Below are 16771 nucleotides of genomic sequence, written 5' to 3' on the forward strand. Positions count from 1 at the left end.
ATACAGAGAGAGAACACTTGAAGCCTGGATCATTCTACCGAGTCCAAGGTACATACTCTACAGAACAGCAAGCTCCAGCTTTTCGTGTTATTTTCCAGTTTTCTTTGTAGAGTGTTGTTATCACTGTGTCTTCTAAATAATGCTGTCACAGGACTGCTGGAGTCTGTCCTTCCTTACAGCTCTTCGAATGTCACTAGACAGGATGACCAAAATGAAACAAGACTTAGAATGCAGGAGAGAAAGGCCCAGAAGAAACCTAGATCTTCAAAGAAAGAACTAGTGTCTGACCTGTAGCTCCAGCATACTGTCTAGCTCACTTGCAGCCTTCGTGTTACAAGTAAAGAATCTTTCTTGAAGACGCAGATCCATGCATTTAAAAGTAGATGGAGGAAATGAGGCTTTTATTTTATTTTATTTTATTTTTTATATTTTTTTAAATTTTATTTATTTTATTTTACAATACCATTCAGTTCTACATATCAGCCACGGGTTCCCCTATTCTCCCCCCTCCCACCCCCTCCCCAGCCCACCCTCCATTCCCACCTCCTCCAGGGCAAATCCTCCCCCAAGGATTGCGATCAACCTGGTAGACTCAGTCCAGGAAGGTCCAGTCCCTTCCTCCCAGCCTGAGCCAAGTGTCCCTGAATAAGCTCCAGGTTTCAAACAGCCAACTCATGCAATGAGCACAGGACTTGGTCCCACTGCCTAGTTGCCTCCCAAACTGATCAAGCTAATCAACTGTCACACCTATTCAGAGGGCCTGATCCAGCTGGGGGCCCTTCAACCTTTGGTTCATGGTTCATGTGTTTCCATTCATTTGGCTATTTTTTTTCAATAATTGAGTAAAACGGAAATTTATTATAAGCCACAGTCGTCATAGGGACCTCCATGCTATATATATAGCCTTCATGGTTCTATGGGTTGTGGTCTGATTGTTCTTTATTTTATATCTAGAATCCACTTATGAGTGAGTACATACCATGACTGTCTTTCTGGGTTTGGGTTACCTCACTCAGGATGATTTTTTTCTAGTTCCATCCATTTGCCTGCAAATTTCATGCTTTCATTGTTTTTCTCTGCTGAGTAGTACTCCATTGTGTATATGTACCACATTTTTTTCATCCATTCTTCCGTTGATGGGCATCTAGGTTGTTTCCAGGTTCTGGCTATTACAAATAGTGCTGCTATGAACATAGCTGAGCATGTATCTTTATGGTATGTATCAGCATTCTTTGGGTATATGCCCAAGAGTGGGATGGCTGGGTCTTGAGGTAGTTCAATTCCTAATTTTCTGAGAAACCGCCATACTGATTTCCACAGTGGTTGTACAAGTTTACATTCCCACCAACAGTGGAGGAGTGTTCCCTTTGCTCCACATTCTCTCCAACATTGACTGTCATTGGTGTTTTTGATCATAGCCATTCTGACAGGTGTAAGGTGGTATCTCAGAGCTGTTTTGATTTGCATTTCTCTGATGATTAAGGATGTTGAGCATTTCTTTAAATGTCTTTCAGCCATTAGTGATTCTTGTTTTGTGAATTCTCTGTTTAGCTCTTTAGCCCGTTTTTTAATTGGACTGTTCAGTATTTTGATGTCTAGTTTCTTGAGTTCTTTATATACTGTGGAGATCAATCCTCTGTCAGATGTGGGGTTGGTGAAGATCTTTTCCCATTCTGTTGGCTGTCTTTTTGTCTTATTGACTGTGTCTTTTGCCCTGCAAAAGCTTCTCAGTTTCGAGAGGTCCCACTTATTAATTGTTGTGCTCAGGGTCTGTGCTGTTGGTGTTTTATTTAGGAAATGGTCTCCGGTGCCAATGCGTTCAAGAGTGCTTCCTACTTTCTTTTCTATTAAGTTTAGTGTGACTGGATTTAAGTTCAGGTCTTTGATCCACTTGGACTTGAGTTTTGTGCATGGTGACAGATATGGATCTATTTGTAATCTTTTACATATTGAGATCCAGTTATACCAGCACCATTTGTTGAAGATACTTTCTTTTTTCCATTGTATAGTTTTGGCTCCTTTGTCAAAAACCAGGTGTTCATATGTGCATGAATTAATGTCAGGGTCTTCAATTCGATTCCATTGGTCCGTATGTCGGGTTTTATACCAGTACCAAGCTGTTTTTATTACTATAGCTCTATAGTAGAGTTTGAGGTCAGGGATGGTGATGAGGCTTTTATTTTAATTAGGTAAAGGAAAACATAGCCAAAATATTAAGCCAAATATGTACTATGTATCCAGATATGTGTGCATGTATATGTGCATGTTTGTGTATCCAATGCTATAACTTGTTTGAGAGAGGTAGCATGATGTAGTGGAACTGAGGACATCACATGTTCAGTCTACAAACTTCATAAGGGCCAAAGACTCACCACTAAGATTGTAATTAGTCTAACACATTTCTGTGTGTCTGTGTGTGTGTGTTCACATACATGCGCGTGCACATGTGTAATTTGGTATAGTGTGTCTGTGTATCTGTGTAGACGTACATGGAAGCCATGTGTCATCCTCAAATGCAAGTGGCATCATTCTTCAGCTACAGAATTTCCTTCTAGAAGGATCTAGAGCGGTGCTTCTCAACCTTGCTAACACTGTGCCCCTTTAATACAGTTCCTCATGCTGTGATGACCCAAACCCTAAAGTTATTTTGTTGCCACTTCATAACTGTAATTTTGCTACTGTTGTGAATCATAATGTAAATATCTAATATGCGGGATATCTGGTCTGCAAACCCAAAAGAGTCATGGTCCACAGGTTGAGAACCACTGATCTAGAAAGAGCAGGATTATTTTGGCCACAATGCATCATAAGCTAATGATCATGAAGAAATCTCTAAGTCCCTTAGAGGTCCCTTCAGGACCAGTTCACACATTCTACAAAGTAAGTATTTTAAAAACAGAAGAGCGTATTGTTTGAGGTCTGATATTACTTCTTTAATCCAATATAAGAAATGTGCTGACCTTATATATGACATTAGGAACACCCAGAAAATACTAACGATTCTCCTTTTGAAAAAGACAACTAACTTAGTCAGTGTGGATGCACAGGAGGCAGAAGTACAGTGGAACAAGAACTGTAGCCTGAGACATGTGGTCCTGAAAACAGGAAGGTAATAAAGATCCCACAGCAGGTGCAGAGTCCACACACAGAAGGAAATGGTGTGTAAGCAAAAGAGCAAGGAATCCCACGGTCCTAACCCAAGGTCTCCACACCTTACCACAATGAAGATGTGAGAAATTTGGTTAATAGCAAGTGGAAGCACCCAAAGCTTTCACTAGGATCTCTCTAGAGATACTGGCTGGGACCCTAGTCCTTGTGAGTGTCATCATAAGAATCCACATGAGACATACAGAGCTTAGCATGGAAGACAGGCAGAGGTTATTTCAGAGAAAAGTGGAGGTCCTCCAGGGGATCTGAGATTAGACTGATAGAGGTCACCCAAGGGACCGCTGCAGAGCAGAGCACACTGGAATGGGGTGAGGGTAGACAAGAACCAAAGAGAACCATCATTCTTCTCACTTCTCTGATGCAGATAATTCCCTTTTTATTTTATTTCTTCAGTCTTGGTGGTCTGTGCCAGACCAATGGCGGGGGCTCCCAACAATTTCTTTTCAGTGCTAAGCTGGAATTAGGGCCTTGTTCGTGCTAGGCAAGCACTCGACTGCTGAGCTCGACCCCAGCTCTGTTCTTATCTCCATTTTGAGACAAAGTCTAGCTAAATTGCTTAGGCTGCCTTAGCCCTCGCTCCGCAGCCCAAACAGGACTTGACCGTGTGATGCTTCGGCCACAGCCTCCAAAGTAACCAGGCTTCCAGCCTGCAGCGCCCGGTAGGTCTCACTTCCTTTTGATCAATTTTTCCTAGTGATTGAATGATCATCCATTAAAACACTGGATCATGTATCTGTTGACTTAAAAGTCAGCTTCTTTTGTAAGGATTGGGTATCCTTGAGAAAGGGGCTCAACTTCCTACACCTCAAAAGTAAGAGTGATGATTCTCTGTGGAAATTCAGTCCAGAAACTCTTCCCTTTCAGGGAATAATGGCGAACTTAGAGGTTCATAAGAGCGTTGTGGGGCCAGTGAGAGGCTCGGTGGGTAAAAGCATGCGCCAGAGGACTGACATGGACAGGTCTGCTTTTCACTTTGAAATGTGTCTGGAACTACTGATGAGAGTTTCTATACCCACCCATTTCTGTCCCCACACTACTGATGTGGGCACCATTTCTGCCCCTGGATATTGAAAAAAGTTGTAATTTTTGCCACCTAATCTTTGATTCTCACGCAGCAACAGAAACTGGTTGGAGTCATGTGGGCTTCAAAGCAAGACCAAGATGCAGTGAAATGATGAAAACCGGGTTCTCTTTAGCAGCCCCCATTAAAAGCTGTTGGGAAAATCCACACCCCGTGAGTGCTTTATGATCTCAGTTTGACTAGTACTTTGTTTCTTCTGATTCACTTTGCCAAGAGGTGTTGCTTTCAAGAAAATGAAAATTAGATTGGCACACAAGATACAGTGATCACAAAGCATGCTGGTATTGGATGGACGAAGTCTAATTAATGGTTCTCTTTGCTTTAAGCTCAGAGCTCTGTGGAGCATATTCTTAGACAACATTCAAAGGTTAGAATATTTTCAGATAAGCAAATTCTCTCCTTTTCCTCTTTCAAGACTGGAGCATTTTCATGTTTTCCAAAACTATATTTCATCCTAACCAACCCTCCTCCCATGATGTAGTCTCCAGGATAAATTCTGTACAAACAGCGAATCCATCTTATTAAAGGGTCATGACTTTAATAAGCATAGGCACTGATGAACACTGACTTTGACCTCCATAATCCACAGTGTTCCAGGGGGTTGCACCCACCGTTGAGATATTCATAATGTAAAATTTATGCATGATGAGCTTCAGTGGTAGACACTTGCAACACATGTCGTCTTAAAAATAAACTCTCTGTTCTTCAGGCAAAGGTGTCAGAGGCAGTGACGCTCGTTCTGACAAATAGGTGACAGGAGAAATGGCTGCAGAGAACCTAGCTCAGAGCCAAGCCTAGCACGGACTCTTCCCGGCCTCCATCCTCCCCTTTCCCTCACATTAGTACCTTCCATCACAGCACTCAGTGCCCAGCAGCTACTTGAAAAACAAGTTGACAACTGCCGTTGTCACCAGGGTCCAGGGCCCCTCACTCTGGACTGTAACTGTGAATACGGTGGTGCAGTAAGAACAATCAGAAACCCAGCTGAGTGGAGTTTTGTTTTGTAAGTCGACGTTGAAGTCCCTTTACTTAAATAATATGCATACATCGCCTTGTCTCCTTTCTGTTTCCCCCTTCCTGTAAGATGAAAAGGATCGGTGTCTCTTTCACCCCATTGTCCTACCTCACTGTTCATGTTGCTTTCTTGTGTCTTACACCTGTGCATTAGAAAACAGGTTGCACCACAGCAGAGTTCATGTTACTGTAAGTTGGGGGAGTGTCGGAAGACAACCTTGGGTGCTGTTCTTCGCACACCATATACCTTTCTTCCAGACCAGCCTGAAACTCACCAGTAGGCTAGGCTAGGCCAGTCAACGAGCCCCAGACACCTGCCTGCCCCATCTCTGTGGTGCTGGGATAACAAACACAAACTCCTAAGCCTGGCTTTTAATGTGGGTCCTGGGGCTCAAACTCAGGTCTTTAGGCTTGCAAGGTGAGCACTTCGACTGTGCTATCTCCCCCCACGCCCCATGGTGCCCACCACCACCACCACCACCGCCGCCCTGTGTTAACTATAAGTCTCTTTTACAGCCCAGTCATGGAACGCCTGAGCTAATGTTTGTTTCTCTGTACAGAATTTTGCTTTGCTACAGTTAAGAGCAGTCTTATTTGCTATTTGTTGGTTGAATGAAAGAAAGCAGTATATCAATCCTCATTCACTCTATTGGTTATTGAAGTCTCCTGGTGATGTTTAGATATAGCACTTGCTAGTTTCCTATTACTATAGAAGAATGTAGAAACAGGAGCTCTGGCCTGCTTCCCTACGGAAGTCCTCTACCATAGACATCATAGCTGCAGTTCCCTACCACACAGCTCACAGCTGTGATCTCTACTGCACAGCTCACAACTGTAGTCTCTACTGGACAGCTCACAGCTGTGGTTCTCCACTGGACAGCTCACAGCTGTGGTCCTCTACTGCACAGCTCACAGCTGTGGTCCTCTACTGCACAGCTCACAGCTGTGGTCCTCTACTGCACAGCTCACAGCTGTGGTCCTCTACTGGACAGCTCACAGCTGTGGTTCTCCACTGGACAGCTCACAGCTGTGGTCCTCTACTGCACAGCTCACAGCTGTGGTCCTCTACTGGACAGCTCACAGCTGTGGTTCTCCACTGGACAGCTCACAGCTGTGGTCCTCTACTGCACAGCTCACAGCTGTGGTCTCTACTGGACAGCTCACAGCTGTGGTCCTCTACCGGACAGCTCACAGCTGTGGTCCTCTACCGGACAGCTCACAGCTGTGGTCCTCTACCGGACAGCTCACAGCTGTGGTCCTCTACCGGACAGCTCACAGCTGTGGTCCTCTACCGGACAGCTCACAGCTGTGGTCCTCTACCGGACAGCTCACAGCTGTGGTCCTCTACTGCACAGCTCACAGCTGTGGTCTCTACTGGACAGCTCACAGCTGTGGTCTCTACTGGACAGCTCACAGCTGTGGTCCTCTACTGGACAGCTCACAGCTGTGGTCTCTACTGGACAGCTCACAGCTGTGGTCCTCTACTGCACAGCTCACAGCTGTGGTCTCTACTGCACAGCTCACAGCTGTGGTCTCTACTGGACAGCTCACAGCTGTGGTCTCTACTGGACAGCTCACAGTTGTGGTCTCTACTGGACAGCTCACAGCTGTGGTTCTCTACTGGACAGCTCACAGCTGTGGTCCTCTACTGGACAGCTCACAGCTGTGGTCCTCTACTGCACAGCTCACAGCTGTGGTACTCTACTGGACAGCTCACAGCTGTGGTCTCTACTGGACAGCTCACAGCTGTGGTCCTCTACTGGACAGCTCACAGCTGTGGTCCTCTACCGGACAGCTCACAGCTGTGGTCTCTACCGCACAGCTCACAGCTGTGGTCTCTACTGGACAGCTCACAGCTGTGGTCCTCCACCGCACAGCTCACAGCTGTGGTCCTCTACTGCACAGCTCACAGTTGTGGTCTCTACTGGACAGCTCACAGGCCAATACCCCTCTTCATCTCTTTTTGAGCCTGATGATAAACGTCTTATCTCCCATACCTTCCTATTCTTTAGCTCATGCTCTTGTTTTGTCAAACATATTTTCCAATGTCTATCTAAGAAAATATTTTAAGAGGTAAATTTGGGGTTGTATAGCTCTGAAAATATCTGCATATTAGTTTTATATTTAATAATCAATAATTTAACTGAATATTGAGTTGTCGATTGGAAATTTTTTCCTTACAACTTTGCTGAAAGACAAGTGTTGTAGCTCATGTCTATAACTCCAGAACTGTGTGTGTGTGTGTGTGTGTGTGTGTGTGTGTGTGTGTGTGTGTGTGTGAGTTTCACACTTCTTGGGAAATGTGGTAACAATACACCTTAGGTAGGCTCATTGAATGGACTTTTCTGATCTAGAAATTTATTTATTTCCTTCTCTCATAGGGAATAATTTGAGTTTCTGCTTCAGGCTAAGTGTTACCCTAGGTAATATGGGCAGATGAGTAAATGATATCACAACCTTCTTAGCGAGTCTTGGTTCTGGGATATTAATAACAGAAGATCTCTACAATGTCCTGTATTACTCTGTCTCCTACACTAAATACCATGAACTTGATACAAAACAAGTTTCTTCCTCACAATTTTGGAATCAGAAAAGCCTAAGATCAAAGAGTCAGCAAATTTGATGTCAGATGAGGGATAGGTTTCTGGTCCTAGGTGATTCAATGCCAGTTTGCTATGTCTGGGACATGGAAGGGGTAGGGGTCTCTCTCAGGCCTCTAAAAGAAAACTAAATACCATTCAGCTGAGATTAGGATTCCAACGCGTGAATGTTGGGAGATGCTGCTTCCATACACAGCGCTTCTCTTTCATTGTCTGTGTTAAATGAGATGGTCTCTGGCATTGTGTGATAGATTTAGAACAGGGAGGGGTAGGGATGTCAGGAACAAGCTAAGACACTGAAGGTAGATTTGACCTTGTTACCAAATAAGCCCAGCTGTTAACTAGAGTTTTGAAGTGACTTGTCACCCTCATGGTTAACCTTAATCTCATCTATTAACAGTTTTATCCTTTTCAGAGGAAAAAAATCATTAAATTTGAAATAATTGGTACTTTTTTCCTTATTGTCTGTTTTTGGGGAGAAATAATTTAATGAGGTGCTTTCCTGTTTTGAGCTTGTTTCCCGCATGTCCAGAAGATTCTATGAAACTCTCTTCCTCCTGGTAGCTGCAGGCTTAAACAGCACCTCCCCTATGACAGCCTGCCCCAGCCATCTGGCTACAGGTTTCCCCTCTTTGAAACCAAACAAACCGACCCTGAGTCCTGATTCCCTCCCTGGTCATTGCTTTGCATTCTGTTAGATGTCTTCCCAAAGAATAGAAAGGCCTGTTTTGTGAGTTCACTAAGATTTTTTCTGTAGTTAACTCTAAAAAAATGATTTAAAAAAAAATGTTGTGACAGAAATTACTATTCTTAGAGCCAGAAGTATCCTAGGACATGGCCATGTCTTTATTTATGAAAAATGCCCCAAAAAAGCCATTTGTTAGCTTCATATTCAGTGTTAGACTTAACCCAATGGCTTGATTCATGCTCTTAAAAATCTCTAATGTAGTCATGCACCAAAATAATGCATAAATTCTTGTTAATTAATCCCTTCCTATTGCTCAAGAGACTCAAATGTGTGCAGAAATATGTATTTTTCTCTTTTCATCTGTGAGTGGATGTCTGCATGTGTGTGGGTACACATGCAGGTTGCACATGGATAGTCGTGCATGTGCTTGTGGAGGCCCCAGGTTTATGTTGAGAATCTGCTTTCACTGATCCTACCCTCACCTTATTTACCATCGAGGCATGCTCTCTTCATCAGACGCAGAGCTTGTCTGTACAGTGTCTCAATATTGCTCCAGAGATCTCCATCTCTACCCTCTGATGTGGGGATCAGAGGTTGGCCATCATACCCACATGCCATTTATAGGGTCTGGGGATACAGGTTCTAGACCTCAGACTTGCATGGCAAACACTAGCTACTGAGATATCTCCCTAGCCTGGGAGAGTCATATTTTTAAAAGGACAAATAAAGAGCTAATGAACCTGACCTCTCTGAAACTTAGGGTTACTGACAAAGGCATGCGTGTACCTAACATGCAGAATAGTCTGACTTCAGAACTTTGGACTGCTGAGGTGAAGTGACCAGCAGATCCAGTGTTCCAGAATCACTCATGTTCTAGGTAGAACGACTTTTCTTTTCCAATGGGTGTACCTCCATTGTTCTTTTGCTTTCCACTGTGCTAGCTAAAACTTCCAAAACTGTTTGGAAATATAGCCTGCCCTCTAAGGGGCTATCTATGGTACAGTCTGGCTTTTGTTACGCTAAGATAGTTTCTTTACTCAGTATTAAAGTGTGAACATTGAGGAAGAAATGTTGTCCTTGCCCTTTGGGTTAGTTCACAGTTGCTACTATAAAACTGTATCATAAATCTGGTGGCTTGAGACAATGCAAATGCATTTTTTGGTGTCTTGGGTTAAACTAATTTTGTACTCCTGGGGTAAAATATTTGTTGTGGTTAGTGTATTAGTCAGGGAGAAACACAACCAGTAGAAAGGATAGATGGAAAGAAAGAATAAAAGAAGGATAAGGGATAAAAACAGATAGATGAAGATGAGTGATGAATAGATTAGATAGGTAATAGATGCTGTGGGATGTCTTTCTGTATGCTGTGAATATGTGTTGCTCTGATTGGTTGATAAATAAGGCTGCATTGGCCTATGGCAGGGCAGGATAAGGTTAGGTGGTACATTCACATTGAAGCAAGAGGAAGAAAGGTGGAGTTGGGGAGGTGCCAGCCCACCACTGAAGGAGCAACAAGATGCCAGCAGATCAGTAATGCCACGGCCATGTGGCAACATATAGATTAATAGAAATGGGTTGAGTTAAGTTATGAGAACTAGCTAGCAAGAAGGCTGACCCATAGGCCATATAATTTGCAATTAATATTAAGCCTCTGAGTGATTATTTTATAAGCAGCTGTGGGACCACAGGGCTGGGTGGGACCAGAGAAATGTACAACTACAGATAGATAGATAGATAGATAGATAGATAGATAGATAGATAGATAGATAGATAGATAGAAATAGATTTACTAGGATTGATTCATATGATTGTAACAGGCTTTAAAGTTCTCCACAAGACATCTTCTCCATGAGCTGGAGAAGCAAAGGGCCAGTAGAATGCCCACACGTGATCAAGAGGACCTCAAATCCAGGGAATCTGATAGTGTAGCTCTGTGCTCAAAGACCTGGGAGTCTGTAGGACTGTTGGCAAAAGTCCCAGAGTCAGAAACCTATTGTTCTGATGTCCAAGAGCAGATGGGCAGGGCAGCCTAATCCATCAGAGACTGAGAAAATTAGCTTTTTTGTTCCAAGAAGCCCTCACTGACTAGATGGTACTGGATCACACAGGGTGAGAGCAAATCTTCCACACTCAGCCCAGTGATGCAGATGCCAGTGTCTTTTAGAAGCACACACCGAACCCAAGGCAGAAACAATACCTTGGGAGTTTTATGAATACTCCTAACCCAGTCAACCCAGCACAAAATTAACTACCACAGTATATTGGTCTTTTTATACATTATTTTAATTTTTCCATGATGTTGCTTCATTTAGTTTGTTCTGTATTCATAGTTCATGTTATTTTGCAGGTGTGTATGTATGAGAGAGAGAGATGGAGAGAGAGATTGAGAGAGAGAGAGAGCGATAGGATGGAGTAGTTTGCTGGGAAACTAAAAACCCACAACTACTACAATAATCTTTTGTCATGTTATGTTATGCTCACTATTTCCCCTAATCACCCATAATAAGAGGGTCAATCGTGTGCTCACTTTCTTACCTTTGCATGAATGTTGGTATCTCAGTGAGGTTTATGGCCTGTTTATTCTCTACCTCTTCCTCCTCCCTCTCCTCCTCTTCCCTTTCCTCTTCCTCCTCCTCCTCCTTCCTCAACTTTCTCTTCCTTCTTGTCCTTTATTCTTCCTTCTTTTCTGTCTTCTTCCCACACTCTTAAGTTTTTATTACTCTGGCCTGTATGTGCTGCTTGGATTTTGCTTCCAAAGGTAAAAATGTGAGTGTTTCAGAGTTATGGGACTGTGACCACACGTTAGAGCAAATAGAAATCCTGCCATCACGGCTGCCTGTGGCCTTGGTGTCTTGTTTTGTTTTCCACTTTAAGAAGTGTTTTAGTCTCTTTTTCTACACACACCACACACACACAATTTTTCATTTAATATTGAAAAAGGCTTTGTCAGGAAGCCCAATTGACTCCAGAATCCCCACGTCTTTCCTTAAAGGGGCAGAAGTCTGCAATAACCTCTGCCGTAACCTCTCCTGCTCTCCCGTTCTCACACACATGTCCACCACACTCGCACACACGTACGAACACACACACACACAGAGGGAGAGAGAGAGAGAGGTGTTCCCTTGATTGCATTAACTGTGGCTAACAATGCATAACATTAGCACATCTGTAGTGTTTGATAAATGTGATCGGTTTTAACTGGGGCAACACAAAGCTGGGGAATTCTTAGGTCAGAATTTCCCTCTTCCATTCCACAGTTATCTTAAAGAGTGGTGAGATGGCAAGGTACTTCTCCAAGGAAACTCCCTGACAGGTCTTGTTTTCTAAAGAGTCATAGAAGAGCTGAGGAGATGAGGAAGAGAAAAAAAAAAGTTAGTTTTCCGCTTCCGTTCAATGGAAGCTCATGTTTGTTATTTGCTATAAAATTCCATGTGTTTGGGTTTTTTGTTTGTTTGTTTGTTTTTTGTTTTTTACAACTACTGGTACAAATAGTGCTCTCCAAATCTGGGAATATGACTGTAGACCAGAATAAACCTCAATTTTCATAAAGAGAGGTCTAACATGTATATGTTAGAGGACGGGAACCTGAGCTGAGTGATGGAGTTTTTATGTCAGGTACTTAATCAGAAATGATGCACTTTGTAGAGTGGCCAAAAGTCTTTAGTGCAACCTTGAAGACTGCCTAACCTAGAATAAAAAATATTTAGACAGACCAGGAAAAACAACTGCTCATTGATGATGAACTTCAAGTAAACTGGGGGTGGGGGGAAAGTTCTGTTATGAGCTCAAATGCTATAATGAGCATTGATTTTGAACAAATAAGAATGTATGCTACACATGCATGCATGCACATACATACATACACACACACACACACACACACACACACAGACGGAGAGAGAAAGAAAGAGACAAAGCATATGCTAACAACACACATTTTATTGATTTTTTTCTATGATGCCTTTGTAACAGCTATGGGTTAATGAAAATATATGAGATTTGGTTATGATGAACTTTTTAAAAAGATCTGTGTTTAAGTTTTCCTTTGTAAAACTCACCTTTATTGAGTTATGACTCATTTAGTCATGCATGCTGGGTATTTCAACAGAGGTGGGGGAAATGTAACCCAGAGATGGACTTTCTCAGCCTCTTTAGGAGTAAAGTCATGTGACATTTGTCTCCTGTGCTGCACATTTATCACTTAGCACAAGGTCCCCAAGGTCACCCAACTGTCACAATGAGAGAAGCTCCTTTTGGGGTGACAAAAAGTATTCTCTTGTATGTTACATTTCCCTTATCCATATGGCAGCTGGTGGGCATTTAGACTGATTCCATGTCACCATTGTGAACAGGTCTACAATGTAGAGGAGAGTGCAGATACTTCTTTGACATACTAACTTCCTTTTCTTTAATAAAATTCTTCTTTTCTGGCAGTATGGTCTGTGAGGAGAGTTTCTCAGACTTTGATGTGCACATCGCCGGACTGGGGGATCCTGGCAAGTGCAGGTTCTGAGGCAGTGGATCTGGAATGGACCTGAGACTCAGCATTCCTCATCAACCCCAGGTGACAGTGATATGTCTGCTATGTGAGCCTTGAAGTCACAGAGATTCCCTCCCACCCCCAACCTCTGCTGGGATTAAAGGCATGAGCCACCACCACTCAGCAGTTACTCTTATTTTAAGACTTCCTAAGGGCTGGGGTGTAGCTTGGTATAGATGCACATGCACAGCATGGGTGAGGTCCTGGCTTCCAGTCCCAGCACCATCAACCATTTCTGTAAGTAGCAATTCTAACTCACATGGGGGACACATTTAATGTTACTTGTATATGTCATTCCACCAAATTTAAAAGGCCTCTACTGTTCCCTTCCTAGGTAAAGCCTTTTTGCAACGAACCTTCAGAAAACCCCCAAACTATATGACACAGCCCCACCAAAGTTTGCCTGTAAAGCTATCATGGAAAGTAAATGAAATGTATTACTTAGTATCAGCAAAGATGTCATGTAAAGATGAAAACTTACGTTGAAAACTGTGACTTTAGAACAAAGCAGAAACTGATTTGTCTTGTGATACAGCCTATGCTGAGCCCCAGTGCACTATGTGATTGATGACGACCTTGAACTTCCACAACCCCAGTTGCTGGGATTACAGGTGTGTGCCACCACATCGTTGGTTGTATGCTCTTCTGGGGATCAAACCCAGGGCCTCATGTATGCTAGGTGAGCCCACTACCAACCAAAATTTATTTTTCAACTTTAGTAGAGGATATAAACTCTTCCAACTTGACCAGCTGGCATGCAGGAAATCTTTTCCCTGCTAAAATGTAGCTACACCACAACCCAATAAACTCAAAAGCTGCAAGAGCCCTGTTTTGCTTCTAGTACCGCAGAGCGTGTGTTTTAACTGAGCGTCAGATGTGTGGCTGTGAGTCAGGGCAGCTGATAGCAGCTCTTGTCTTTGGGCTGTGCCAGTGAGCCTTGTTGGACTCATTTGTAAATACCCTCCTGCCACTTCCTCTGTCCTGCTCCCGTGTGTCACACACACAGATGATGATGGGCAGTCTTCATCCGGACACACTTGCAGCCTCCCTCCCGTTCACAGGTCGCTTGTCCCCTTCCCCTGCCAGCACTGGACATTCTCTACTTGGGAGACCCCTTCTGGTGCCACATGCTTTCTGAAATGATCAGCCCGACACTATTTCCCTAGAGGGCCTGGCAACCCTACACTCCTTCATCCGTCCCACCTAGTGTGGGCTTTCATTTTATGTTTCACTCCCTCATAAAAAGCAGCTCACTGTGCTGTCTTGGGTACAATCATGGGCTAACCTCAGCTCATTCACATCATTTCCTAGCTCGAGCCTACACTCTCCTCTCTCCAGTAAGGTACCATCAATCTGGATTCTGTGTTAAGTCTGCTCCATTCACAGACATTGCTAGCTCACCCTTGCTATTTCTTGGGTATAAATATGAGGTTTACCAGTTATTAATCTATTTATTTTTTTAAGGCATCTAGCCTGGTATTGCCGTTAGTTCACTATTTGCAAACTTGCTTTGTCGTTTTATTGATAGCACTCGGGTGGAGATCTCCCTGTTAATATATGCAAACTCACAGCTCCCAACAAGCTTTCCAGCCTTGTTAATGAGCGGATTAACAAGAGCGCTGCAATGTATTTAACCTGCAGCACTAGCTCTGTTTCAATAAGACTTCAACAGCCTATTAAATGGAGTGGGGGCTCAATTAACCCACACAAAGGCCACTCTACCCACCGTGGCAGGGAGGACCACATTTAGCATCTGCCTAAGCAGCTTGTTGGAAGCTGGGAATAAAGAGAGTGACATGTTCTTGCCTGGAGCTATGATATAACTGAAATGGTGATTCTGGTTCATCTGGACTGACTGAATAGGTGACAGCGTTGAGACCCACGAGCATCTCACCATATGACAGTTTCTAAAGGAAGAAAAAACAACTCCGTATATTCAATGGTCACTCTGCCCCTGTGCCTTATTCCAGGGGACTTCCCTCATTGTCCTTAGGTCAGCTCATAGGAGACACGGATTATGGATGTGAGGATGGCGGGTGTTAGGGTGTGATAGATTGTGGTTGGGGATAAGGGATGGTGGTTGGCAACAAAGATATCCCAAGAAGTACATTATATTCTGTTCAAAGAGCAGCTCTTTCTGTAGGTGGGAGCTTGAACTGGGTTGTCATCTTTTGGAAGTATGCCTCTTCTTCCATGTGGCCAAAGGCTGACCATTTCTTTCTAGAAACCAATATACAGGAAGCTCATCCATCTGGATACATCTAACCTGTCCCTTGAATCTTGTCAGGATGGCTGTTCTGTGTGGCTAACAGAGTAAGCTACCTGCCAGGATATCCAAGAAGCCTCAGCAACTGCAGCATGCAAGTCAGAAAGCAAGTTGACTAAATGAGTAGATGGCCATTCATTTGCTTAGGATGGCCTGAGTCTTTTATGGTGATAACACCCATGTCTCCCTCAGTTTCCTACTTGTGATTCTTACCCCATTAATGTTTACCCCATTGCTAGCCTCCTTCCAATGCACTCTGTTACTCTCTGGTTCATCATGATGCAAGTTTCACATGGGCCAGAGTTTTAGTTTTGCTTATAAATATGTGTTAAGCACCTATAATTATTTCTAGTCTCTCTAGGTATCAATAAATGCTTATGGAATACATGATAATGAAGAAGAAACATAGCTTGTGGACTGATTTTAGGACCATAACCAAATGATTCATTGAGTAAAATTCTTACAGCAAACCTTCCACCCTCAAAAAACTAGGGGAAAATCACTACCTGACCTCACTAAAGTAGAGTGATTCCCATAGGTCCCTTCTCCATCTACTTGCACCATCATTGGTGAGGAAACGAAAGAAGGAATTTTCAACACTGGACTAGTCCTGTAGCATGAACTGTATGCCTACTAAACCTGAATCCTTTTACTTGTGTTCTTAGATGTGTTCAAAATTATATTTTATCCAGCAAATGTTGGAGACAGAAACTAATGAGATCTTTTATGGAAGAGTTACACACTGGAGCTCATGGGAAGGCAGCATGAACATGCCACACCCATTGCCTGATGGGAAGGCAGCAGGAGCATGCCACATCCATTGCCTGATGGGAAGGCAGCATGAACATGCCACATCCATTGTCTGATGGGAAGGCAGAAGGAACATGCCACATCCATTGCCTGATGGGAAGGCAGCATGAACACGCCACATCCTTTGCAGTCTTGCCCAAACCATTGAGTTATGAATTGCAAACACAGTGGATTGAAAGCACAATGGTGGGCATGTTGCAGATATCACACCTATGCTGCTGGTTATGTGATTCACTCTAATATAACACTAACAAACATTTTATTGTGTGTGTTCATTGCTTACGCTTCTAGATCGAAGGCTACTATAACAGTGGCCAGCACTTTACCTCCTTTAATTCTGTCCTAAGAACACTAATAGCTCTATTTTTCTTCATTTGCATGTCCTAGTAGCCTCAGAGCGAGGATGAAGGCTAAAATTAGTTTCCTCTAATTTGGTACCTGTAGCCATTGCTGGTCTTGTATAAGCATGGAGATTCTTGATGTTTCCAGATAAGGAAAACCACTTTTGTGTGTTGTGCACACTAGAGAGCCAAGAACTATCCTTTGTCAGCTAACAAAAGAAACTCATCCAATATAGACCCTTACAGTGCTGCTGCCTCGGAGG

This window comes from Peromyscus maniculatus, chromosome 7, assembly GCF_049852395.1.
Source record: "Peromyscus maniculatus bairdii isolate BWxNUB_F1_BW_parent chromosome 7, HU_Pman_BW_mat_3.1, whole genome shotgun sequence".
NCBI classification, from domain to species: domain Eukaryota; kingdom Metazoa; phylum Chordata; class Mammalia; order Rodentia; family Cricetidae; genus Peromyscus; species Peromyscus maniculatus.